Below are 952 nucleotides of genomic sequence, written 5' to 3' on the forward strand. Positions count from 1 at the left end.
GACCCAGCTGTTCACACGGCCCCTGATTAAATGCACAGTGAGGGGCCCGCTCATCAGAACAATAACAAGCACCGTGAAGTAGTGTGGGATCATGGGAGTGCTCCCGTTAGGATTCCTTCAGTGTTGGTGGTTCAGGAGCCGGCTCCTCCGCTCCAGAACAAACCCGCAGAACCTCTGAACGAAGCAGCTTCACGTTAGAAGGCAGTGTTTCTCTGATGGAGGACGCTGCGAGCTAACGCTAACAGCTGGTCTCCCCCATAACTTCTCTCTTTTCACAGGGAATGTGCCGTTGGGCTTTCAACACTGTACGGATGTAAAAGGTCCGGTCGGAACGATTTATGAAGATGAAATATTTGTAAAAGTTTCCCAGAGTTGTGTTTCAGTCGCTGTGGTCAAACACAGGAAACAACAAACCACTGACACGGCGGTGTGTTACCATGGAGACCGCTACGCTTTAATTAGAAACACACTCAATTAGAGATGCACCAGATCCCACACACACACAAACTACACACACTACACGTGTGTGTCTAGTGTGTGTCTAGTGTGTGTGTGTCTAGTGTGTGTGTGTGTGTGTGTGTGTCTAGTGTGTGTCTAGTGTGTGTGTGTGTGTGTGTCTAGTGTGTGTGTGTGTCGTGTGTGTGTCTAGTGTGTGTGTGTGTCGTGTGTGTGTCTAGTGTGTGTGTGTCGTGTGTGTCTAGTGTGTGTGTGTCGTGTGTGTGTGTGTGTGTGTCTAGTGGGTGTGGGTGTGTGGGTGTGTGTCTAGTGGGTGTGGGTGTGTGGGTGTGTGTCTAGTGGGTGTGGGTGTGTGGGTGTGTGTCTAGTGGGTGTGTGTCTAGTGGGTGTGTGTCTAGTGGGTGTGTGTGTGTGTGTGTGTGTGTGTGTGTGTCTAGTGGGTGTGTTTTCTACCAAGTTAACCTTCAAATCTAAATGCTAGGATTTCTGTTTTCTC

At 49.6% G+C, this 952-nt stretch overlaps 1 protein-coding gene across 2 annotated transcripts in view; it reads right to left on the minus strand.

Annotated features, from left to right (window-relative positions):
• gripap1 (GRIP1 associated protein 1) overlaps positions 1-952 on the minus strand; it is a 45994-nt gene that overhangs the window by 16336 nt on the left and 28706 nt on the right. The window lies entirely within an intron of this gene.

The sequence above is a fragment of the Micropterus dolomieu genome, linkage group LG08, assembly GCF_021292245.1.
Source record: "Micropterus dolomieu isolate WLL.071019.BEF.003 ecotype Adirondacks linkage group LG08, ASM2129224v1, whole genome shotgun sequence".
Lineage (NCBI taxonomy): Eukaryota > Metazoa > Chordata > Actinopteri > Centrarchiformes > Centrarchidae > Micropterus > Micropterus dolomieu.